This window comes from Armigeres subalbatus, unplaced genomic scaffold, assembly GCF_024139115.2.
Source record: "Armigeres subalbatus isolate Guangzhou_Male unplaced genomic scaffold, GZ_Asu_2 Contig857, whole genome shotgun sequence".
Taxonomy (NCBI): domain Eukaryota; kingdom Metazoa; phylum Arthropoda; class Insecta; order Diptera; family Culicidae; genus Armigeres; species Armigeres subalbatus.
The window spans coordinates 723,701-750,445 of record NW_026943653.1 but is presented as its reverse complement, the minus strand read 5'-3'; the positions used below and the strand labels follow the sequence as shown (position 1 = coordinate 750,445).

The following is a 26,745-nucleotide window of genomic DNA, read 5'->3' as shown; positions in this document are numbered from 1 at the left end:
AAGACCATGCTGAGGGTGGCTGGGTTCGATTCCCGGTGCCAGTCTAGGCAATTTTCGGATTGGAAATTGTCTCGACTTCCCTGGGCATAAAAGTATCATCGTGCTAGCCTCATGATATACGAATGCAAAAATGGTAACCTGGCTTAGAAACCTCGCAGTTAATAACTGTGGAAGTGCTTAGCGAACACTAAGCTGCGAGGCGGCTCTGTCCCAGTGTGGGGATGTAATGCCAATAAGAAGAAGAACCTCGTAATGATAAGAAAATGAACAACATTTTACTAGAAATGTACCGTCGTCGGGGGGTGACAATGGGTCAAATGGGGTCTAGAAAGGGTCACTGTTTCAACCACTTAGAATGCTTGTAGATTGGATTGAATGCATCTGAGGGCAAAAAGACTAAAATATAAGATACCTTTTTGAACTATGTTGCTCTACGAACTCTAGACTGCCGGTAAAAGCGATGACCCATTCTCACCCCCCAGACCCATTGTCACCCCCGATGGCGGTATGTTGTATTGGAAACAAAAAAAAAATGGACAAAAAAATTTGAAAAAAAAATATTTTTTTCTCGGATGACATTTTTTAAAGGGTTAACGATGGCGCTCAAAGGGTTGAAAAAGGTTCTTAAATATTCCTCCACACAATATACGTTGCATAGAAACAGTTTTCATTGAAAACATATTTTAGGCCGCCCATTTGTATGAGAATTCCCCATAGTGCTCTGCCAATGAGTTCGCCTTCTCATTTCCATAGATTAGGCAATGGGAAGGCACCCATACAAAGGTAATCTAGAACGATCTTTCGATCTAATCACATATTCTCTCTCTTATGTTTGTAAGAAAGTAAGATGCGTGCTTAACGTGCTAAGACTATCCGAGAAGATGAAATAACGGTCAGCCTGTATGAAATTATCCCCAAAGCGAAGTTAATTACTGCCAGCTCAGCAACATAAACCGAACATTGTTGCTGAAGTTTTTGGAAGGTGGTTGAATTCACAGTGAAGACACATAAAAAGGCATAAAATGGTCAAATATCGTTGTGGATGATAGCGTAACATATTTCAACAGTATTTTAGTGATTTTTTTTTTGTGAACTTCCAGTCATGTCGACGTTAAAAAATCACCCGAATAACCGGGAAACAATTTGAATGCGCTGATTCCATCAAACGTTGAAAAGTGAGAAGTGAGAAATGAGAAGTGAATTTTGAGGATTGAGCGAGGAAGTGACAAGTGAGAAATATGAAAGTGAGGAGTGAGAAGTGACCCAAGTAGCACATGCAACATCTTCCTAAAAGCACCTTGTTTCTATTCAGTTTCATTGAAGGCATTGGAAAAACATCAAAGCACGAAAAAGTTGCATCAAGATGTCAAAAACGTTCGAATTGTGATCAATGTTTCATTAAAATTGCAATGCAGTACGTTGTCAAATTGTCAAACATTGGAAACAAACAACCCAACCAAAGAATACTGCACTTCATGTTGCAAATACGAAACAAAATCATTTAGTTGCATATTTTTTACCATGTAACTTTAATGCGTCTTTCAAAATTTAATTGTTTGTTTAAATTAAGTTGCAGATAATTTGAGTGTATCTTCATGTTTAATTTAGCATCGTTCAACGTTTAGACAACTCACATTTTTTCCTGTGATGGTGCAATCAAGTAACAGGAAACTCGAGTACAAAACTTCATAATCGTATGTTTTTTTATGGTGAGTCAACATGCAGTCCCTTCGAAGTGTTGAATGGTGCTGTGGTAGGGTGAAGGACTATCAATCACAAGATGCATAAATCTAATCCAGTTTTATATTTTTATTTTATTTTTTTTTCCATTGTATTATTTTGCAACATTATTGCAATTTTACTGTAATCGAAGGATGTTTCCGTAGGCTCCACCTCTTGCGCTTTTTAGATTGCAAGAGAGTTATATTTGATGGCATACGCAGAGATTGTTTCTTTCCGAATAGTTGCAACACAGTGAAATGTTCAGTAGTGAAGCAATTTGTGCTGCTTGGGGAAGAGTAAGAAGTGAGGACTAAAAAGTAATTAGCGCAAAGTGAGAAATGAGAAGCGAAATGTGAGAAGTGAGCGATAAGTATATTAGAAGTGAGAAATAAAAAGTGGCAAGTGAAAAGAGAGGAGTGAGAAGTGAGAAATTAGAAATGAGGAGTAAGAAATAAGTAGCGAGAAGTGTGAAGTGATAAGCGAGAAAAAAAGTGAGAATCGAAAAGCGAAAATTGGGAAATGAGAAGTGAGTGAGGAGGAAGTGATAAATGTGAAAAGAGGAGTGATAAGTGAAAAATGCGAATTAAGAACTTAGAAGTAAGAAGCGAAAAGTGAGAAGTGAGAAATAAGAAATAAGAAGTGAGAAAAGAAAAGAAAGGTGTATGAAGTGTGAAATGCAAAGTGAGAAGTAAAAAGTGAGAAAAACAATCTTTTTATAGGAGGCCCGGAGACCCATAGTGTTATATACCGATTGACTCAGCTCTACGAATTGAGGTTATGTCTGTGTGTGTGTGTGTTTTTTTTTCTTTCTAAGCAATGGAGGGGGAATCTGCTCAACAGACATCCTGGGTTGTCCAGGAAGTGCGGGGTTAGGGACCACCTCCAACAGCAAACGAGGGAGGCAGGACTACATCCCCGACCCGCTAAACCGTTTCCATTGCCGCCAAGCCCATAGTCCCTTCGGTACAACCAGAAAGTAATGCTTCAAAGGGGGGCCAGTGCACAACGCACCCTCGAGGTTAGCTGCGTGTCCTTGCAGCACCGAACATCGTGACTCGCTTTTTTTAGAAGAACACCATGGTATCGTGCCAGCGCATTGCCGGCTTTCCAGGTGGCCTTACCACGCCCTATGTCCTCGGAAGGTGGGAAGGGTCGACTTCGCGCCTGCTTCCCTCTGCACGACTGGTATCAAGAATGATGATGCCGCGTGCACCCCAAATTGACCTCTCTGCGACAGGGTCTATTCGCCAACACACAGAGGGACTTGCCGACGCGGTGCCTACGCCTGCCCCAGCCTTGACGAGGACCCCTTTCCGTCCTCGGGCTCGGAACCCGCCCGGTTGACCGACGCCGCGAAAGCGACGATACCATGTTGTTCTTCGCGCGGCCACTTGTTCGATAAAAGGATCGAGTTTGACCACAGAGCATGACCACCGGTATGACCCATGAAGCTGACTCCGATCCCTTGGACCACCTCTTATTTGCGCATGAACTAGCCATCCTTGAGTCCACGTGCCACTTGCTGTGTAGCTGCAGCCAACTTCATCTTTACACATCCTCTGAACTAGGTTGTCCGGGGTAGTGTCCAGACCGCATGTGGTCACGCATTGCGCGAAAACGTGAGCACACGAACAACACGTGTTCCGCCGTTTCCTCTAAACCTGCGCACACCAAACACTCGGGCGAGGCCGAGCAAGCCAGCAGCGTTACCTGCACTGTGATTTTGCAGCACGCTTGAACGCCGGGCACATCGAATCCCCCATGGGGTGCTTGCTGTTCACAGCTTTGCTGGAACAAACTAAACAGTTGGGAGGGTTCGTGCAGCATCGTGCCTTATGTCCCTCAAATCCGCAGCGTCGGCAGAGATTGCTTCTGTCAGGGCCTTTGCAGTCCCATTGCTTGTGCCCCGGTTCCAGGCACTTGAAGCAAACTTCAGGTTGCTCGTATATGCCCACAGGGCATACCGACCATCCCATCTTGACGCTCCCTAACTTGACTACCTTGGAGGCGTCCGCTGCAGATAGCCGAACCAATGCTACCTGCGTCCCTGCCGGACCTTTCCGTAGCCGAACGGCTGCGGTGGGCGTCTCCACTTCACACTGTCGCCGCAGTGCCGTGACGAGCTCTTCGACTTCGGTGATCTCGTCCAGGTCTTTAACCCTTAGATTCACCTCCGTCGTGAGTGCGCTCACCTTAACCGTCTCGCCTAGGACTTCCTCCGCCAACTTCTTGTAGGCGGCGCCCTTTGGCGAGACGCCCCGCTTCAGCTCGAGTATCATGTCGCCCATCCGGGTACGTCTTATTCGACGTACGTCGGCGCCGAGTTCATCGAGCTTGACGTCACTCCTCATCGCCTTCAAGACGTCCGAGTACTTAGCCTCGTTCGGTTTGATGACTAGGGCATCGCCCCTGGAGCGATTGGCGCCTACCCTAGACTTCTTGCTATCCTCATTCGCCTGGGCCTTCTCTTCGGCCCTTGACGTCTTCGGTTTCCTCTTGTTCTTGACCAGGGTCCAGGAGGCGTCATCCCCCTATATTTCCCTGGTCTGGTGCGGCTGAGAGCTCTCAGCCTGCCGTAACCCCTTACCACCGTCTTTCCTGGGTGGACGGACCTTTTCATGTCCTTCTTCCCCCGGTTTTGGAGGAACTTGGCCGAGGTTCAGCTTCCCAACCCCACTACCCTTGTTTGGGGTAGTAACCTCCGAGTTTTGGAGCGGCCCCCACGGAACTCATCCCTGGAGACTGTCTCCCCGTTTTGTGTCTGCTCCGTTGGAGCAGTCACCCCTGACGTGCCCGCAAATTCTTGAGCTTCAGTCTGGGTAGACTTTGGCACCACCGTCTCCGCTGGCACGCCCTCGGTCGATTCGATCTTGCCCGAGTCCGCGAATCCTTGGGCCTCAGTCTGGGTAGACCTCGACTCCACGGATTTCACGGGTTTAGACTTGGCCGTCCCGACCGCCCTCTCCAGCTTGGCGTCCAACATCGACTTTCGAAGTTTCAGCAAGCTCCTCTTGAGGTCCTTACTGATATTATGCTTCGATGACGCAAAGTCGATGATGGCGTCAAGCTGTTCCGTCGCCACCTCGAAGGCCGAAAGCCCATCGCGTTTGCGGTTCATCGCCTCCACAAACCATGGGCCGTCAATAACCTCTACCGGAGTTTTTTTAGCCGAGATGAAGGTTAAGTGACCCACGCTGGCGCTGCGCACTGAGCTGCCGACTATTGCCTCTGGCCTCCTAGGCGGAGACCTGAACAACCCACCTCTTGCGAAGGGGTTGTCGCCTACACTACTATCACTAATTGACTTGGTTTTCCATTTTGGTCCCACGAGTTGCTCGGGAAAAGAGGTCCACCACGCCAGAGTCCAGCATGGCGCGGTAAGGGACAATTACTGTGGAGGGTGCCCAGGTACCCCACAGGCTCCGTTAAAGGCCTAGCTCATTATTTCACCCCCCTGGCCATGCATCCCCTCAGCACGGGTCGCTTAACGCCTTGGGATTAGGGGTTAGGGACGATGGTCCCGTTGGTCGCAACCACTCACTCTAGCTGATGTCAGAAGGACAACAGTGCCCAGGCTGCACTAACAGCTAAGTACGCAACCCTTAGCTGGCAGTCATGTTGATGTGTGTGTGTGTGTGTATGTATGTGGACAAATAAATCTCACTAATTTTTAAGGTACTTATTCTCAATCGATTTGCTCTCAACAAAATGTATTCGACGCAGAATCCTGTCCCATTGTTTCCTATTGAAAACTAGGCGGATCGGATTATGGGATTTGGAGTTGAGCTCGGACTCTCCGAGATATTCGCCGGATTGTATTTTAAATCGGGCCGAATTTCTAAATTTTCATAATGAAATCCATAAATCCTGTCCACACACATGGGAGACTAGCTCCTGATGTGTAAACTAGCTTTAAAGTACGTGAGAACCTTAAATCTAGCCTTTAATCCGAAATAGTCTTTCCCTTGATTTGAAACTCGATTTTGTTTAATTGATTTATGAATTATTTTTCCATACCGTCGTTTTTTTTCACAGGGGATGATTTCAAAATTTCAGAATTATTCAGAAAGATTCTTGCTCGCAACAAGTTGCATTCGACGCAGAATCCTGTCCCATTGTTTCCTATTGAAAATTGGGCGGATCGGACTATGGGCTTAGGAGTTATGGTCAAAATACATTTTTTACATAAAAATTTCTCACTCATTTTTTGGCACTCATCTCAAGCCGATTTGCTCGCAACAAGTTGCATTCGACGCAGAATCCTGTCCCATTGTTTACTATTGAGAATTGGGCGGATCAGACTATGGGCTTAGAAGTTATGGTATTTTTTTTTATACAAAAAGTCACTTGAAAAAAAAACGAGAAAGGCACCATCACCGCTAGCTGGATTAATCTGAGTTTTTAGGATTTACATTGACTGCAGCTAATGAACTTCATAGACATTACCACCGGTAGTTTGTTTGATTGATCAGTTATTTTCTTTAATTAAAAACTTTTCATCGTTATAATGATTATTTGATTGTCAAATTACCTTTTATAAAACAAATTCAATAAAAACTGATTATTCTGCCCTAGTTTGCTGTGTTCACAGACGGTAAGTGCATAAACCATTCTAGTGTATGCATAGCTGATAACCTATAATTTCCACGATGAATTGTATTACTACCGCTGTCACGCGAATATGTAATACCTAATGTTTGCTCTATAATTGCTCGTGGGAGATCTTTTTTTTATCCGATATGCTTCATATGTGCCTTTAAGCTATGTCGTATTGAACTGGTGTGATGCTTAATGCTTAAATCCGTACCTCTTGTTAAATACCTCTTTTTGAAATAAGTAAAACGTTTAATTATAATTGAGATTATTTGTTCTTGACATACGAATCATTTTTATTTTATACATATATTGATGTAATACTATCGAGAAAATGTATATTAGAGATTAACCCGTTTCTACACATGTAAGATTTTTTTTCATGCAAAGGATTATTATTTGTATGGAGCGTAAAAGAATGAATGACTTTCCTTGCCATAAACCCTTACGCAATTAGTATACAATCTTCATAAAACTATGTGATTAGAATTGCCGCGATTGCCACAGTATTCTTCTGAAGAAACATGCAACCACACGATTCAGTCCACCGTTATTTTCTATTCTGCTTAATGATACTCGAGAATCTACTCTTGTCAAGATTAAACCTTTCCTCTCTCTTCGTCATTCATATAAATATCTCGAGCAATGGAATCAGCATATGCAGCGCAATTTTTTTTCCTTTTGCAAACACTCTTCAAGTCGAATGAGCCATGCAAATAGAAAGGAAACGATGTAGGTGGACTCATAGCTCTAATTCTAGATACTGTATAATTAAACATCAACCCGTCAAATGTTCCACAAACTTGAGACAGAATTTCATAATATATTGTTTATCATTTCCTTGGTAAATACAAATACCAGAGCAGCACACATGTTGGGCAGAAGTTTCTGTGACCCATATGCAACCATATTTAGTCACATTTGAGTTACTGCAACCAAATCGGTCTGTAATGTGCTGCTAGGGTAGTACATGTGCTTGCACTATTTGTTCTTTTCAAATACACACCATTTTACGGTCCCATTGATTATAAAACATTCACTTGTTATTACTTCGATGCGCTTCAAATGAAAGTGCTGCATAAAACAAAACAGACACTCGCTAAATGTGATGCTAATGTTCAGCGCATTACCAGCATCTACTAGATGACCGGCAAAATCATATTTATCAGATGTATATAGACGAACAGCTAGTAAATGAGAATCTAGCGGCCAAACAATCTTAGAAGCCGCATTTACTTAACTATGTGCTGGGACATTTTCGCTTCATTAATATTAATTAAGCAATCAACGCGTTGTTAGTCATTGGCAGTCGGCAACGGGATCGGAGATTGATTGGGCCGATGAAGTGGGGCTGTGTTTTTTTCATGAACTATACACAGCCAAAAAACTAAAAAGTTTGCGCTTATTTTAAGGCACATACTTGTAGCTTAAACTACTGCTTCGACCTGTGTTGTGAAAAATCTAGCTCATGCAATTGATGACAAGGTTCGAAGGATGACCTACTTAACTGAACAAAGGCAAGAAGTGTCTATGAAAATGAGTGGTTAGTGTACTACATTGAACAAAAGTCGCTATCAATCTAAGGCTTGAATTTAATTTTGTTTGGGTATTTTTCCAATTCAAAAGTTCCAGAATTTCTACTGTGTACAACAAAAAGTAATAACTGTTAGGATGAAAATTTCAAACGTCAATTCATAATAATCTCATCATATTTGAAACACAACTCCTAACAAAAAAATCAACGAAATCCTGTTTTTCATATTTGCCGTCGATCGCGTATAGATTGACATTTGGTCCATCGAACACGAATTTAGGATTCGGAGACATTCTGTTCTTAATATAGGATGCTTCTTTATTGATTCGAAGAACCGGTTGGTTGTCTCGAGGTTTGATTTCACAGTTTTGTTCCACGTCGGTCCAGTCAGCTCGCTTCGAGACAGCCAGCGGGTGACGCTAGAGTTCAAAGTGACGACATCGAATCGTCATGTAGTAAGTACATATTACCGATTGGTATTGGCAGTGGATCGATACGATTGAATGTTGCGTGTTTAGTCTTGTATAGATTAGGCATTGTTGTGTGCATTTCAAATGAGCGTTTATACATGAAAGGTTTATTTAACACAATTCGAAGAATGGGGACTCCCGACCCGACAACAGTGTCCCCAATCTTCTATCGCTCTATCTATCTAAATAAATGAAAATGATTAGTTTAGGTTTCGTTTGTCATGATTCAATTTATGAACGAATTGACAGATCTGCACATTTTTTTTGTCATTTCGTCTTGGTCCTCATAGATATTTTATATGTATAGGACATAAAACTTGGAAACTTTAAGCAAGCCTAGTTATGAATTCAGCCAGTTGTTGACCAAATTTCGAGAAACTTGAGACATTCTAGTGAACTTTGGTGGATTGCGATTAATAAATGGGATGTCACATGTCAGGATCTACATCAATTTCAAACTAACTTAACTAGCTATTTGTATCGCATCACAACAGAGTTATTGTCGGCCTGGTTAAATGATTTTTATTTATTTTCAGACTATGGCCGGAGTGGCCTGTGCAGTGCAAAAAAGTCTTCTTCATTTAGCTCGATCAAAGGCTGCACGTCGCCAACCACGCAGTCTGCGGATGGTCCGAAAATCGTCCTCCACTTGATCGATTCACCTTGCTCGCTGTGCACCTCGTCTTCTTGTTCCCGTCGGATCGTTGTCGAGAACCATTTTTCAGCGGATTATTGTCCGGTTAAATAATATTGGTACTTTAGGATTAATAGTAGCTTATTGCTGTTATACGAAATAAATCCTAATTCAAATATTTTGCCCATGATCGCATATTTGTAACACTCGCATTTTTGTTCATTTTGTAAAAACTCTGTGAATCGTTCAGAAAGCTCAATTTTCTGATTTTAATCCCATAACAGTAAAATAGGCTTTACTATCTTGCTTATCTGTGGTAATTAACCAAAATGCAATTGTTACAATATGCGATCATGGGCAGTATTGATACCAGTTCCAAATTGTCGGAAGTTGTTGATAGCGAAATTAAAGTTGGGGTGTCAGTTGGTGTTGATCATTTTGTAAATTTAACTACCTTAGTGCAGATACCTTGAACCCCTGATAATCTGACCATTTTGTTCTGGCTTTGCTAGGCGATAAGCAAATTGCCAAACCAAGGTATGACGTACATCATCAAATTCAGAAAATAATTCTCGCATGAATTTGAATCGACGACGCTTTACTCCTTCAATATAATGCAAAAGTAGTTTTTCTGATCCGTATTTTTGAAAATGAATTAAGCTAGATGTACCAGTACAACAACCGAAACCAAAAATCGTTGCCCGTAAAAGTGGTACATGTACATTGTACATATATCAATCATTCTAAACGATACCTAACCATCTTGAAATTCAAAATAGTGTAAAAATTGGTTACAGAAACTCCCATATTGCCAAAACTCCCATATTGTCAAAACCAAAAAAACTCCCATATTGCCCATATTGACGGTAATCAGATCGTTTTTGTTTTGTTTTGCAAATCTGATTAAATTGTTGTTAAAAATCATATAATAATTTTAAAGATAAATAGCTAACCTTTGTATGCACCTATGGCGGGACTATCATCATCACTACTAGAAAAGTAATAAATTCACCCCAACACTTCATTAAAATGCCGTGTAAGCATAGTTTTTGCCCAACAGCACAAATTGACTTTTGAAAAATAAACGCAGTTTTTACCGAAAAACGATTATAACTGTTGATTGGCAAAAGGTATAGAGCATATTTACACATGAAGAGTTGCATTTTTGAACTCTAAAAGTCACACGAAGACGACTTTTCCGAGTAATCGAAAACAAAAAAAGCAGATCAAAATATTAGGGATATTCACTGAACGAAGTAGCAGCGTATCTGTTTATGGAAATGTTTCATAAGGGTTTTGAAATATGTCGCTTGTGAATGTGTATGAAACATCAGATGAAAATCAGATACGAAGATGTTTACCCCGTTAAATGATCCAAATAGGTAAAATTCATCTATAGCAGCTAATTTGAGAGCTGCATAAAAAGTTTTTTTTTGTCGAAATAGTTAGAGTAAGTTGCACTACAATTTTGTAGAACATTGCATATCAGTATTCTGAAGAAACAAGAAACATATATTTTTTTAATTTTTCCACTTAATGTGCCACCCTATTCTTCGATAGTACCATAATAATGGCCTTACTATTCCGAACAACTTTGTAGAATAACATTTTTTTAAATATGGTTTTGGCGTAAACTACATTTTTCCGCGTAAATCTGTATCCAGGATTACATGCCAATAATAATAATAATGATAATATACAGAGTGGAGCTCAGGTGAAATACCCTGATCGTCCATGAAAACGCAACAGATATTCGGGATCGGAAGTGGGGCTGGGTCGGCCACACTCTACGTAGGGGCGGAAACGAAATCTGTAAACAAGCATTAGAATGGAACCCAGCGGGACATCGCAGCAGAGGCAGACACTGAGGCTCTTGGCGGCGAAGCCTCAATAAAGAAATAAATGAAGTCGACCGAAATCTAATCTGGCAACAGGTTAAAGCGATAGCTGGGCAACGCTCAGGATGGAGATCTTTCGAGTCGGCCCTTTGCACCACCGGAGGTTTATAGGATTCATAAGTAAAAGTAAGTAAATCCATGAAAACCACCATTTCGAGCAGGAGCAATCATGAAAACCGGGCGAGCACTGGCGCTTGAACCTATAGCTATTTAGCACTGCAAAGCAAGGATGCTATCGATCATTTAGTAATTCGCGTTCAATCATTTAGCAGCTCATCAATATAATATCATATCAATAGCTCATTCCATAGTTGTATGGTGGACGCAAATTTCTAAATGATATATAACAACCTTGCTGTAAAGAATTACATAACTTTACAGAACCCGTGGCTTCCGGGAATAAAAGCACATCTAGAAGAGGTGCAACATCGGGCTCAGTCCTTACCGTCAAGGCAGAACAGAAACGGCAGCAGAAGAAATCACCAAAGCGATGTTGCACATGTTTATGTTGCTGTGGTTGATCGACATTAATCACTCACCTTATTAACGGATCATATGGACAAGGGAGATGAACCGTACGTGTTCCGTTGCTCCTACGCTTGCAGCAGGCTAGAGACGGATATGTCCGGCAGACCAGCAGTGCTGGAGATGTTCAATGAAAGGTTCCCTCGGTTTGCACCCCAGCTTGACCAGAACAAGTTATACACACGTCAGAAAATTATTATGTCACATAATATGCTGACTCTTGAAGACGTAGAAATCATCAAGCGGGAAGTGCAGAGGAAACTAGGAGAAGTAGAGGAGACAAGATCGAGCTATACGTCGATAAGGAGTTCTGTTAGGTTAAATGCAGCAATCGCAAGTAACCGTCGCGATTCGATTGTACCCGCCGCTCCACAACCAACAGTGGAATTGCAACGACAGCAATTCAAGGATGAGCCAATCATATGGCCATAGCAGTTACACAGTTCCGTGGGACAGACCCCATGTATCAACACCGGATACCAAAGTTGCAGTACTTCTATCGGTTGACGAGTGCAGTAAGCATCCTTAACCACGATATTTTGCCACAGTACTTGGAAACCGTGGAGAACCTTGAGGAGCTGCAATTTATCGAGTATTCGGGTGCAGTGGATTGCGAACGCGTCCGCAAGGTGAGAGTGATGGACGAGCACGCCCCAAAGTCCAAAAACACGCGTGGATGCGACGTCTAGATACCCGCATCACCACACTGCGGTCAAAGATTGGTCGATTAACACAGTACAAGCAGGGGAATCGTGAAAACCACAGAACTCCGTGATCTCACCGAGGCGAACATAACTGAGATCCTCGACACCCATGTACAGCGGTTGAGTGCTCTTGCTAAACGACTGCGCCGTTATGGAGAATGTTCGTAGAGGAAGGAGCAAAATCGAATGTTCAACATCAACGAAAGAGAGTTCTTCAACCACATCCGAAACGACAAAGCCAACTTTGGCGAAGGCCTTCCGGAAATGGCAGAAGTCACGCAGTTTTGGTCCAAGCTGTGGGAAACCGTCATACACAACGGCGATGGGGTGTGGATGGCAGAAGAAGGGCGATATTGTGGTGGAATTGGATACATGACCGCTATCAACGTGACCGCCCAAGACATACGTGCGGCCACCCGGCATACCAGGAATTGGGCTGCACCAAGACCTGATTTTGTGCATAATTTCTGGTATAAAAAACTCACAACGGTTCATGGGCGGAGGGCGGAATGCTTCAACACGGTACTTGATAACCCCCGGCAGCTACCGGAATGTGTCACAAGGAGTGTGACTTATCTTCTGCCGAGGGATCGGAACACTTTGAACCCAGCCAAGTACATACCAATAACGTGTCTTTGGAGTCTGTACAAAGTGCTATCATCGGTAATACCGAGGAGGGTGCAGAACCATTGCGACGTCAACAAACTGATGATCGAGGAACAAACAGGTTGTCGACGCAACACTCGAGGCTGCAAAGATCATGTCATCATTGATGCAGTCGTTGTTGGACAGGCAAAGAAACCTGAGCATGGCGTATATCGACTTCAAGAAGGCGTACTCAGTACCTCACTCGTACCGTACCTTCTTGAGTTACTGCAGTTGTACAAGATAGACGGTAACGGCACATCCCTACACATTACCGATGGAGAAAAAGTGTTACTGTCAAGGACCCTCAGTATCCAAGGAGATACCTTTAGTCCCTAATGGTATTGCCTTGCCATGGACCCTTTTAGTAGAGCACTCAACCAACACAACTATGGTTATCATGGGAGCGGGCCATTTGGCATAAAGTCATTTGGCATAACGCCATTTGGCATAAGGTCATTTGGCATAAAGGCCATTTGGCATAACGGTCATTTGGCATAACGGACATTTGGCATAATTGTAACCAACGTCAAAAGTAAGGGTCTTTTGGCATAATGGACATTTGGCATAATTTTTCTTTGCGTTCGCTAAATGGTGACTAAGTGGTGCGGGAAACACCCAGGAATAGTAAATATAACACCCGTCGATAACAATATTAAAAAGACATTGTCCTCTCGTGGAAAGAATACATTTGCAATGCAATGCAAAAGTAGGCGCATGCCCGGATTAGAGCAGTGGTGGATATAATCCCCTCTTTAAAAGAAGGCGTGTTGACGGATTATGGCAATGAAGGATGTGATCTCTTCTTTAAAAGTAGGTGCTTGCCCGGATTATGGCAATGGAGGATATGATCTCTAAAAATAGGCGCTTGCCCGGATTAAGGTCATGGTGGATGCGATCCCTTCTTTAAAAGTAGGCGCTTGCATAGATTATGGCAATGGATGATGTGATCCCTTTTTTAAAAGTATGCGCTTGCCCGGATTATGACAATGTTGGATGTGATTCCTTCTTTAAAAAACCCTGATTAATCCACCTAGCGGTGATGATGCCTTTCTCGCTCGTTCAAAATGGTTGATAAACATATATGAAAAGTCTAAAATAACAATTGGTGAATAAGACTTTTTTTCACATTTGTTTATATCAGATGAACCGACCTAGGGTCGAAAATCTCGTGAATAAAGATAGCTAAATAAAGATAGATTGAATTGAAAATTCACATTTGTTAAGCGAATAGAAATTTTTGAAAGGTCAATTTTTGCTGATAAGCAGTTCCGTTTTTGTCATTATCATTCAAATACTTTTTAACAAGATTTATGAATTTGATCCGACTTAAAAAAAATCTGAAGAGAATTCTACTGGGGTTGCTTTTCTTTATATGGAAAGCATTTCGCAGTAATTGGTATGAATGCATGGTTAAACTTGATTATTTCAATTTCTAAACTGATCCAAATCTATTTATCAGATCACTCTACAGGTAAACTATCCAAGTACAAAATCTCATAAATTACGCGTGACAGAGCTAGTGTTACCAAAATCAGCATTCTTGAGCTCATATTGTGCAATACTTTATATCGTAATGATAACATACCTGATATGCTATCAGCTTGCCTTCGTGTAATTTGTTATGGATTGTAGCAAGAATGTTTTCGATCATTTGGTAATATAGGTTCGATAATTTAGTAGTTTGTCAATAACTCATTCCAGAGGTTAAATTTCAAACGTGATATGTGGAGGACTTCTAGAGCGAAGGTTTTTACAACTCTGCCTAATTGTTGTTTCTATTGCACTAATAACAGAGTAATAGCACTAGTTGTAGTAACTTATTACAGACTGATCGAAATTTTGTTATCATTAAGTATTAGTAACTAGTGCTTTAACTCTGTTATTAGTTGAATTAAAACAACAAACTATTAGGGAAAGCTGTAGAAAAATATTCGCACTAGAACTCCACTGTAATACGTTTTGACATTTAACCTCTGGAATGAGTCATTGTAGTTTGTCAATGATCGATCTAAGATGGATATTTTTTCTTCTGACTTCCAAAAATAGAAAATTTTCTCCAAATCCTTCCAAAACTCAGTTTCTCCTACATAATCCGAGTGCTTTGCAAACGAAATGAATATCCTATGGAAAGAACCACGCGAATAAGGTTTATATAGCCATTTAAATGCGAGCGTTCGGAATATGATTCCTTTTCGGGACTTGAGTCAAAACGGTTTATATTTTTCAACATCAGATTATATGCCACCGAACCAAAGCACAGCACCCGGTGCGTTACCGCACGTATGCACAAGCAGCCGATGTCTTGATGCAGTGAAATAGTTATTTATTGCATATCGCGTAAAGTCTTGTTCTTCGAACACTGTTCTCCCAAGAAACAAAGATAGCTGAGTGGTAACGTAATAGGCTCTCATTCAGAGGATTTATGTTCGATCCTCGTGCTAGTCATCTTTTTTTCAAAACTCATATTTTCTAGGTGTGTGGTATAATATTGCAAGAAAAATTTGAATACTAGAAAATTCAAATATTTTTTTTTGTATTTTATATTTTCCATGCTAATAATCAATGGAACCTAATGGTGTGTATTGTTTATATTTATATTCATGACATTTCTATAATTGAATCCCTCTGATTATTTGGGATATTTGAAAGAATTCAGGTCTGAACTTTAGATGATGGAGGTAGGAAATGAAACATAAATGCATAAATTGAGAAGTTAGCAGAAACAAAATAGCTTTTGATTTACCTTAAGACCGGGGATTTCCCTCTGCGCGTTATTTCCGCGGAGCTATCCAAATTTTTCTTTCTTTTTCGTAATACTCATGAACCAGTTTCCCCAAATCTCATTTGCTCGGATCAACATTCAACCCAGCTGAGCTAAAAATAGAACATTGCCTCACGCAATGCGATGTGTGTTGGTGATGCTTCCTATACGGCAATATTCATCAGACGGCAAGAGACTGAAGCGAATGCAGTGTCGTTCGTTCCCGCTGAAATGTGCTTGCATAGCGTCCTCACGCACACCAGTTGAGCTCCCATATGCTGATTGAACGAAAGAAAGATGCATATGCGTAAAAATAGAACAGAAGCACCAGAAGCACGGCTTGCCGCTGATGCTACGATGGTTAAGCCGACCGATCCACAGTGGCGGAAACCCAGACAAAACCTAAAACAAAATCGTTCTTTCGTGAAGCTGATATTAATTTAATTTTGCACATTCAGTCAATGATAATTCCTCAATTTGTTAATTGTAGTTGGTAAATTTAATTTTTGGTGACTTGGTTCAAGTTGATGCTGTAAAGTATCTCCTAAACATTAATGTATAGGAAAATTAAATTTGACTAAATTTTTTATCGCAAAAGAAACTGAAGAAACTTTATCGGAAAGAACTGATATCATGCATTGAAATATATATTTTGTCTACTTAACGGTGTTTAGTTTGGCGAATTGCGCCTTGCTGCGCCAAAGCGGAAAATTTACTGTTTCAAGGTTAGAATTGAGACGCTACTTGCAGATCCTAAGTCATGGGCTTCCGGAAGTCTTTGGATAGCATAGTATATGTCGGATAACTATTTAAATTTCAAAATGAATTCAGCGTTACAAAATTACTGTTGCTAAATTTTAAGCGCAATCGTAAGTTTAGTCGAGTATTTGTATGGGGGACCACCACTGCGCGACGGCACATTGTCATTCCTTCTTTTAGGCGCATTCGTACGGGAGAACGTTGAACGTGTTGGGGTCTGTTCAAATATTACGTAACGCAATAGGGGGTGGGGGGTTGTTTTATTTTTGTTACGATTTGTTATGTTAAATATAGGGGGTGGGGGTCCTTCGAGAAATTGTTACGCGTAACAATGAGAACAAATATTTAAATTTTTCAAAAAATAGTTATTGTCTTCAAAATAGCATAAAATACACAAAAACTAATAATTTATTGTATCGTGGTTCAAATTCTACCAAAAACAAGATTTATTCAAAAAAAATGTATTTGTTACGCGTTACGCATGGGGGTGGGGGTAGTTCTAAATTTTGTTACAGATTGTTACGAGGGGGGGGGGGGTTCTTAAAAACAACGTTTTCCGCGTTACGTAATATTTGAACAGACCCTTGAATAAAGCACGGTGCTGTTATATACTCCATTGCACAGTGACGTCACGCACGATTTTTGACAGGTACTGGTCCTGTTGTTTACATACGACTTTATTTTAATTTTGAGATACTTCTATCAATCTTTGGATTTTCTGATCGATAATTACATAAACTTATCGATAATTACCAATATTTGAATGCGGAATGTACAGAATGTCTTCAACATCGTGCAATATGCAGATTTAATTTGAATAAAAAAAATTCTAAGTCCGAAACGTAAACAACAGGACCAGTACCTGTCAAAATAGTAAGGTTAGGTTTGCCGCGCGCAATGACCTATAGGCAGGGTAGAAATATTTCACAGTCAATGCAGTGAAAAACATGGATCTCAGTAAAATCTGCTGTCGCTTTCATCGCCGCCGTGGTGAGTGCGACTGGGTGCAGCCGAAAAATCATTTCCAACACCGACTATTCAATTTCGCATTCAGCCACTCACAAGTCGCTCTGACATGCTGCTCAGTTCGCGCCTTACCGTATGACTGTGAGTGGCCCATTTAAACGCGTGGCGAATTTTTTCAATTTGCTGGGTGAATGTGTACATTTTGCTGTGGTAAATTTCATCTTCGCGGCGCTGTGGGTGATGTGAGTTCTGTTGTTTACTTTTCTGCCTCTCCGGGAATGTGAGGTTGATTTCAAAGCAGGAAGAAAATAAAAAAATGATATAAAAAAACATTACCTTCATCCAGTGCTGCCGAATATTTACAACCCTGCCTATAGGGTATTTGTGCTTTTCTTAGCGCTTGATAGCAAAAAGACATGAGAAAAGTCATGTCTAACGTTTAGCAGAGAAGAGGATTTTTAATTACTGAACGGATATCCTATCGTAAAAAGTTTACTGTTAGTAATTTCCATAGGGCACCCGTAACCTGAGGGGCACCCGTAACCAATAATTTCCCAAACAAATTGGCTTTCCTACCTATATACTGCCGCGCAGGCGTAACTGTTCCATATTTTCTTCCATGCAAAATCAATATTGGACGATTATGCCTGCGACGGCAGTATAGTGGAGCTCATTTTACCTCCAAGATTATCAAGACGAAATGAATCCAATTTCATTTCTAGCAAATTCAAAGTTTGTCTATTAGTTAATGCATTAAAACTATCAATTTCGAATTATCAAATATATATTTCCTTTCATTGATTCAATAATACTTCCAACATTGGAACCGTTACCCTAGCAGAGTGAACTCTGTGGCTTTGAAAAGAAATGAATGTATACCAATTTGATGAATACTGTACGACTTATATTTACCCATACCATGTGTGTTCCAATGGTTTTGTGGTATAGCAAGCGCTTTCCACCCCAGAGGTCAGCGGTTCGAATCTAGGTGAATTCAGCATAGAACATTTTGCTATTTTTTTATACGCAAAAACAGTTTTTTGGCCATAACTCCAGATTGCGATGAGCTATTGATCTAATTTTCAATAGCAAACAATGGGACTGAATTCCGCGTCGACTGCAACTTGTTGCGAGCAAATCGGACAATGGGAAGTTCAAAAAAGTGTGTCTACAAAATTTGTACACATACACACATACACACATACACACACACACATACATACATACACACATACAAACATCACCTCAATTCGTCGAGCTGAGTCGATCGGTATATAATCATCAAAATTTCGTTTTTGGAGCAATATTATAGCCTTTACGTACACTTAGTGTACGAGAAAGGCAAAAAGGCGTTTGCCCGGATTGAGGCAATGGTGGAAGTGATCCCTTCTTTAAAAGTAGGCGCATGCCCGGATTAAGGCCATGGTGGATGCAATCCCTTCTTTAAAAGTAGGCGGTTGCATGGACTATGGCAATGGAGGATGTGATCCCTTCTTTAAAAGTAGGCACTTTCCCGGATTATGACAATGGTGGATGTGATGCCTTCTTTAAAAGAAGGCGCTTGCCCCGATTGAGGCAATGGTGGATGTGATTCCTTATTTCGAAGAAGGCGCTTGCCCGGATTGAGGCAATGGTGGATGTGATCCCTTCTTTAAAAGTAGGCACTTGTCCTGATTATGACAATGGTTGATGTGATTCCTTCTTTAAAAGAAGGTGCTTGTCGGATTGAAGCAATGGTGGATGTGATCCCTTCTCTAAAAGTAGGTGTGTGGCCTGAATTGTGGCAATGCAATGGTGGATGTGATCCCTTCATTAAAAGTAGGCCCTGCCCGGATTATGGCAATGGTAGATGGTAGATTCCTTTTTTATAAGTAGGCGCTTGTCGGGAATAAATCAATGGCAGATGTGATCTCTTCCCCGAAAAGCTCAATTTAGATTGATTTGGTTGCAATAACTCATATGTGACTTGATTGATTTTAGTAACTCGTCTACGGCAAGTGTGTTGCTTGAGTTTTTGAAGTTAGGCGCTTACCCGCATTAAGGCAATGGTGGATTTGATCCGGTCTTACGGCGCATGCTCGGATTGAAGCAATGGTGGGTGTAATCCCTACTTTAAAAGTAGGCATGTGGCCGAAATAAGTCATTGATGGATGTGATCTCTCTCTCAGAAGTAATTCTGCCGTTTTGTTATTTCGTTCTCCCGGAAATGTCTACCATCAATCTAAATTTATCAGAAAACAGCCTCGACCTACTTTATCTACGCTAAACATTACATGAAATATCTCTTTCGCTTTCACAGCTCGAAATTATGCCAAATGTCCGTTATGCCAAATGACCCACTCTTTTCTTACAGTTCAAAATTATGCCAAATGTCCCTTATGCCAAATGACCATTATGCCAAATGGCCTTTATGCCAAATGACCTTATGCCAAATGGCGTTATGCCAAATGACTTTATGCCAAATGACCCAGACCCGGTTATCATTTGAAGAGTGGGGAAAGGAGTACAAACATTACCCACACCTTCTTTATGGACGATTTGAAGCTGTTTGGGGAATCTGTGGGGAAGCTCCACCAATTTCTGCAGCTTGTAACGGTATTCAGAAAGGACATCCGGATAGAGTTTGGAATCGATTTATGTCGATCCGTACATCTACACGGGGGTCATCTGGTGGATGCCGACATTTTCCGCGTCAATGAACAGAGATTCGAAACATGGTTGAAGGCGAAACGTACAAGAGCTGCAGGGAAAGTTCTTCCATCGTGTCAATGGTATTTTGAGGAGCTTCTTGTTGATCGGCAACAAGGTGAAGGCGATAAACACGTTTGCCGTGCCCTTGTTGAGATACAGTTTCGGTGTGGTGATGTGGACCAAGGTTATCTTGGAGACGTTAGCAGTACGAGCAGTAAGAGTGGCGTTCGCTAAGCATCGCATGCGTAATCCGAAATCGTCCATTGAGAGAGTCACCCAGCCACGTACAGTATGAGGAAGAGGCATCACCGATTTACGAGCACTATGGGTTTCCATCAGGTTTCGTAATGCTCACTCAATCTCAGGAGCACAGGATCCTCCCTCACTAGAATTTTCGGGGAGAAATCGCTTTTCGGGAAAGAAAAACAGCCTGGAGAGTGATAACCATTTTTCGCTCACTTTGATTGCCGCCAAACGTTGGTTTGCTCTTTTTCTTTCATATTCGAGTCTTTTCGTGGCGCCATAAATGCAAATGGTAGTAGCTTATGTGGACCAAATAACTTAACGCTTACATACAGATAGCGTGGTGGTGTGGCTAGAGTAAGCGCATCCCCACAGCTATTATTGTTACTATTCTGGGTTCGAATCCCGGCGCGACCATACAATTTTGTAATTGTTCTGCGATAATTCTCGCGAAAAGTGAGAGAGATGTAAAAGTGATGAATCGAAAAAGGATTTTCATCTAATAGGCAAGATTTTCGTTTATCTTCCCAGGCTAATTCTGGAGAAAGATTGATGGGTGAAAGATGATCCTCAACATAAACAACGAAAAAAGATTCTCCCTTGGCCCGAAAAACGGTTGCTTTGGTCTCATTGAAACGAAAAGTCGAAACCCTGGTTTCCATGATTCAGCAGCTGCGCCATAACAAAGTAGCCAAGATTGTGCACCAACAGCTTGCTTTAAAGCACAGCTTGGTTAACCAATTTGCTGCCTACTACAAGTATGTGCCTGACCCGGTTCTGGAAAATAGTTTCGTGAAGCTGGGATCGCGAGATCATAACGGATATCCTCATTCGTGCCAATCGGTCCGATATTGTGGTCTACGACAAAAGGATGAAGCGGGTAACCCTCATCGACATTGCTGTACCGCTAGAGTCTAGCGGCTAGACCATAATGTCCAATCAACATTCTCCAACAAGATAACGAAATACCACGACTTGGCGGAGAAGTTGAAGCAGATGTGGCACCTGGAGGACGTGCGTATAATTCTGGTTGATATCTCAGCAACTGGAATCGTCCCGAAATCTCTTCTGAGATCCTTAGGAGAGTTGGAACTATCTCATAACCTCTATAGTATCCAAAAGACAGTGGTTCTTGTAACTTGCAGCATCGTTAGAAGATTCCTGAATCACTACAACTAATACATCCGGTGCAAACTCTATTATAGGATTTTAAGTCAACTGGTGAATGAGATCCACAGAGCCTAATGCCCTTTGGCATTCAGATTGCCCGGGGTAGGTGAACTTTCCCAGCACGTTTGCTGAGGAAGTGCCAAATCGCTATAATAATAACAATTATAATAAACGTAAAACATTTTGAGAAAAATAATTATTCTCATAATGTTTTACGTAGTTTACGTCGGGCGCTCGTGTCTTGTACACAATCCTTCCGATTTTTTTACCATTAGATCAGATTGGAAATTCAATTACTATCGGAAATTTCAAATGGAAACTCCTGCATTCTGACAAATGTTCTATTCTAGGGAATGGCTTTCTAGTAGGTGCCTATACTGACAAATGGGTTTCTGGCCATTTGATTCTGGCGATTGATTTTCTGCCAAAAGTCATACAATCACAAAATTTCAGACAAATAAAAAATGTAAAAATAAAATCTTATGAAAAAAACCTTCATTTCGAACGAACTGCTCTTGTGTAACTGTGTTTTTTCTTAAAAATTTTGAAAATATTTTGTTTCAGAAATTCTTTGCGGTCTTTTTACAAATAAGTCACGCTTCTAAGAAAGAGGGTATTACGAGAAGCAAGACGATGCTCACAAAAAGTTTATAGGTTTCAAAACAAAGCGTGGTAAAAATAGAGGTATTTAAAATCACTAAAGGGCGAACACAAAATTATTGCAACACCATTAGTTTGCTTTAACTTTCCATTCATTTATCGGATGAAAACCAAAATTGCAGAGCAGTTTTATACATATATTAACTTCAGTTTACATACATTGAATCAATTATTGCAGGTTATTAGGTAAAATTCTCGACACTTTCGCTTCACAACGTCCAAAAGAGCTTGTACAGTCATATCTGATACCTTTTACTCATTTTTCAACCACTTCCTACGCATGTTTTTTGCATCCTTGACTATCTTATTGGTTTTCCTGAGTTCCCGCTTCATCATGGCCCAACAAGTTTTGATCGGACGTAGTTCAGGGTAGTTCGGTGAATTCATGTCCTTGGGCGCGAAATGCCCCGAACAAGTCTAATATCATTCCAGCATGCTTTTAGAATAACGACATGAAGATAAATTCGGCCAAAATAAAGGTTTTTCATTGTGCTACTCCAAAAATTGCAAAACAAATTTTTTGTTGGCACTCAGTCTCATAAATATCACCATTGATGATACTTGTTGTGACGAAAATTTCGCTTCGTTCTTCACAGGTGCAAATGGCCTGCCGAATTAGGAATTTCGATGCAAATTTTAACATTTTCTTCTTTTGGAACGATCATCTACTTGGAATTTATCTTTCCCAGGATAAAATTCCTGCCCTGGCGTTTATTGGAGGTCAGCTTTCACGTATGTTTTGTATTTGGTCCACAGCTCCGTGTAGAGCTTCCTAGCACGAGTATTGGCAACAGTTTGTTCACTTGTCATAAGATGAGTTTGTACAATCCCATTTAGTTCCACCACTTAATTTTACCTTGACAGATACGTATTTCGACCTTAACAGTAAGGTCGTTCTCAGTATCTTGTACTTGACTGACTTGACGTACTAACTCGTAGTGACATACGAGACACTGAGGACGACCTTACTGTTGAGTTCGAAATACGTATCTGTCAAGGTACAATTAAGTGGTGGAATTAAATGGGATTGTATAAACTCGTCTTATGACAAGTGAGGACATTCCACTAAAAAGCGCAAAATAATTTTCTTAACAGTTTGCTGCCGTTCATCACGGTTTGGGAAGTTTTGAACCTTTTAGGCTTTTAATCCAGCTCTTGCCTACACCTTCGGGACGTAACTTTGGAAAACGCCGACCTTTTTGGCAACATAAATGTTGATATGTTGGGATTTCTGGTGAAATTACTTCTAACCTTTCCCTCCGTCTTCCTACATGCTGCTCCCGGTTTCCTTCTTGCTCCACGCTTGTCATCCAAAGTCAATGGGTCATTGAATCCTTTTGGCACTCTTGAAACGGTTGAGTTACAGATTTTCAGCATTTTTCCTAAAGCAAGATGGGATAGCTTCGAATTTTCCAAGTCAGCGTACACATTTTTTTCACGCTTCTCCACTTGACTCACTTCTATCTTGAGCGCAACAAATCACACAACTAAGCCATTCACAGGATGTAAATAATACACTTCAAAGATAAACTGTGTAAAATTTGGTAAATTTCCGTCCAGTGGGAAAAAAGGTACAGCCAGTTGAAGGTGTTGCAATAATTTCGTGTTCGCTTTTTAATATCTGCGGAACAATTGTCAATCATCAACATCGATAAGAAAAAACTTTTAGCTTGAATGGAATAAAAAGGTCACCCTCCCCTCCATAGAGCACACGAAAGATACACACTAAACCAGAAACGTTACACACAAATCCAGATCTCTGATGTACGGTTCATTTTATGCTACCTTTGGAGAACGTGCAAAATGTTACCAATAATTCAAATATTATTTAAATAATTTCAAACATACACAGGCCTTCTTATTTCAAACGTTACTTTAACCTACTTATTACAAACCTTATTTTAAAACAAACACGGACCTTCTTGTCAATTCAATTTATTTCTTAGGTGTAACCGTTATTCGATTTTCTTTACCGAACTTTTTTTTTTTTGGTCTTTATTAAAGTGATTTTTTATATAACAATAAGTTCATCACTAACTTTACCGAACTGTTCAGCTGTCCAAAATCTTAGTAAAACTTCACCGACTTTAGTCATCTAAGTTACCCGTTTCTGTATATCCTTATCAAACATTTTGATCTTTGAAGAACACAACTTTGTTTAGCATTTACGTAGTATCATCGTCGAACAAGATGTGTCGCATATTCTTCACACGTTCGAACATAGCAATGCGAGTTCTCTACCAGTCGATATAATGATGTGTCATGTCTAAGAATGTTATAACCGGTTTTAACTTATTAGAGTTGCAATCCATTCTTTATGGTAAGAGTGATATCCCTATCTTGTCATGCATATGATACTGAAGAGAATAAAAAACACACTTGTCATAAGAAAACTTATGAACCTTTTTCAACCTCTAAGTAGAATTCTTAAATGAATACTATCCTACGAACGCTTATTATCAGTGCTTCCAAATAAATTTCAATTAAAATTCATTCATTAATTCATAAAAATTATATTCATTAAAATTATTAAAGCTTCATAGGATAACGTAACATATAAATCTTTTCTGCGTCTCATGATAGGATAGAAACGAGAGTGATGAAATGGCAAACTAGAATAATTACACTGCATACGTGTAAGCATATAATTATTTAACAAATCACGTTAGGGCCGGTAAAAATATTTAATTTTTTTGCCCGAAAGTAACAATTTGAGGGTGCAACATCCGGATTTTTTATTATCTTCTCTTGACCTTTCAGAGACCAGAAGGACATACTCTTCAATAAATATTTGTAACGGCGTAATAAAGTTTAAAAAATAAACTGCATGTTCATAAGTACTTTAATAAACTCTTTAAATCACTCAAGTATGAATACAGCGAAGACACTTTATTATGCTCTTCATCTTGTGAAATTCTTCAGCAGAAATTTGATTTCCGCCAGAAAACAGGATCTGAATAATTTGATTACGCCAAAAAGTGAATATCCCATCACTTGGTCTTCTCTCTCTGGATCAACAAGTTGTGTCAAAATTTAAAAATCGTGCGCTGTTTAGCATAATTCTGCTATTTTTCCTCATTCGCATTTGCCGGTTGTTCACATCACTAACGTTATCTTCTGGCTTAGGGTTGCTCTTCTTACGCAAACTCGTTTTTTTTTCAGCCCTATGTATAATACCTCCGAGCTCAGGTTTATCACTTTATGAAACGGCGACGGCGAGACTCGTCAAGCATGACTGAAGGCAATTTCGCAAGACTCCAACCGGTACGGACGCAGAATTCTTATATTGTTTCATGAAGGCGCTTGAATCATATGCACAAGTCCGCCGTGCAAATTTGCTTGCCCTGCTTCAATTCAATATCTCGAATTCCTTCTCAATGGTTATTTTTAGAAACCACTTAAAATGAGATATTCTTGCGATTCGACACACATTTTAGGCTAGCCACTACGCACCTTGTTTTGTTTATTCGTGGACCTTCCCCGATCGGAGTGGTTCCAGATTGTGCTAATCACAATTGCTTGATGGATTGGATGCTCACTAACACACGCACTCGCATATACGCGTAAACTAGTCCGGGATCCGCGCGCGAAATTTTTCGCTGACTGAAGCCAAATTGTGTCCGCATTCAGAGACGGCACGACGATGATTAGTCGCTTCGTCGTTGCAGGCCCACTACAACACCACCTATCACTGTGTAGTTATTCTGCGACGTTGACTACACTAGTTTCCGGCGTTTATGAACTGTTGAATGGCGATGTGCAGTGGATTAAACTAATTATATCTTTCTATTGATTCAACACCTAAGCAGAATAAAGACCTTTTTTTTTAAATAAGAAACGAAATTCAGCAATATACAATACCAGAATTCTGATGCCCTTTTTAAAATTTAAGATGGTGAACTGAAATTGCGAAATTCAGTTCAATCAAAGTTTATCGCCAATTTTATGGGTATCGACCACCCGGAGTGGAAAAAAATCTAGTGGAGAACAGTGCAAAACGCACCCCTAATAATCTTTTGTAAATCATTTCTAGAAGAATATTACCATTACAATTCAATATTAGTTATTCTTTATTCACAATCGAGCTGTATTAAAAAGATTGAGCAAAATCCCTTCGTTTTCACTCACCCGTAAGATTTTCGATCAATCCACTAAGATGAACAAACAATCATGCGTTCACAATTATTATTTAACTTGCAATTGAGTCATTTTACACCGTCATTCGGGCTTTTTAAACACATTTTAAATGCGTTGGAAAGTTACAAAAACCTTGTTGCTTTATATAGGAGATCATTGTGGAATGTATCTAGTTTTGTAAATTTTGCATCTGCACGTGGAAATGGTTCGGTATTCATGTGTATAGTGGTAGACTGTTCTTGAACTGTTCTTCCCTACTATGTTCGAAACTCGATTCGATATAAAATTCACAACATGGGGTAGATTTAGATCAACAAATGTATTGGAAGCAGATATGGGAGTAACATTTGTCATAGAGTCGAATCATTTGAATACTTGGCGAAAAAATTGTCTTAAAACATTGTCCTCTGTGATTGAAGTTTAAGATCAATTTCACAGGTCAGGTAATTTGATAAAGATGCTAAATGGCACCACATCTTTGAAAATACCACTTCTTTCAGCAACTAACACTTTCTTTAACATTTTCAAACACCAGGAAACTTTCTCATATTTCATCAGGAAGCAAATATCGAAATTTTCGAATGCTCCAAAAAATGTGGATACGACAATTTATGTGCTGATGGATCACAA

At 40.4% G+C, this 26,745-nt stretch overlaps 2 protein-coding genes across 3 annotated transcripts in view; one reads left to right on the top strand and one right to left on the bottom strand.

Moving 5' to 3' along the window:
• LOC134204719 (fatty-acid amide hydrolase 2-B-like) overlaps positions 1–25,641 on the bottom strand; it is a 59,966-nt gene extending 34,325 nt beyond the window's left edge. Inside the window, exon 1 of the mRNA XM_062679495.1 lies at positions 25,432–25,641. The gene's annotated coding sequence lies outside the window, so the exon portion shown is untranslated. The remainder of the gene's footprint in view (positions 1–25,431) is intronic.
• Positions 1–26,745, top strand: part of LOC134204727 (cytochrome b5 reductase 4-like) — a 280,937-nt gene that overhangs the window by 57,996 nt on the left and 196,196 nt on the right. The window lies entirely within an intron of this gene.